Raw genomic sequence first — 501 nt, 5'->3', positions numbered from 1 at the left:
TTTAAAAAAATTGACCCTTATGACTGGTTTTGTGGTCCACGGTCAAATATATGTATCCTGCCCTTAAATGAGTAGTTCACCAAAAATGAATATTTGTAATCATTTACTCACCCTCAAGTCATTCCAGACTTGTTTGACTGACTGTTTATGATTTTGTAGCATTGAATCTGGAGCCATACGGTTTTTCTCTGCCTGTAAGTTTATCATCATGTAGCATCACTGACAGACAATCTCCCACACTACTGTCCGTCAGTTCAGGCCTCTCAGGAAACAGCACTGAACTCTCGCAGAAGGCAGGGTGAGTATCTCTATAGCATGTCTTTGGTTGTAGACAACAGCTCAAACGTTTGGAGTCAGTAAGATAATACTTTTATTCAGCAAGGATGCATTAAATTTATCAAAAGTTGCAGTAAAGACATTTATAATGTTACAAAAGATCTCAAATAAATGACGTCCTTTTGAATTTTATATTAAAGAATTGGTTTCCACAAATATATAAAG

The 501-nt window shown here is 35.9% G+C and overlaps 1 protein-coding gene across 1 annotated transcript in view; it reads left to right on the top strand.

The window, feature by feature from the left end:
* ap4e1 (adaptor related protein complex 4 subunit epsilon 1) overlaps nucleotides 1–501 on the top strand; it is an 18,646-nt gene that overhangs the window by 13,415 nt on the left and 4,730 nt on the right. The gene's annotated exons all lie outside the window — the stretch shown is intronic.

This window comes from Sinocyclocheilus grahami, unplaced genomic scaffold (assembly GCF_001515645.1).
Source record: "Sinocyclocheilus grahami isolate Dianchi unplaced genomic scaffold, SAMN03320097.WGS_v1.1 scaffold1581.1, whole genome shotgun sequence".
Classification (NCBI taxonomy): domain Eukaryota; kingdom Metazoa; phylum Chordata; class Actinopteri; order Cypriniformes; family Cyprinidae; genus Sinocyclocheilus; species Sinocyclocheilus grahami.
This window is presented reverse-complemented; position numbering and strand designations above follow the sequence as displayed.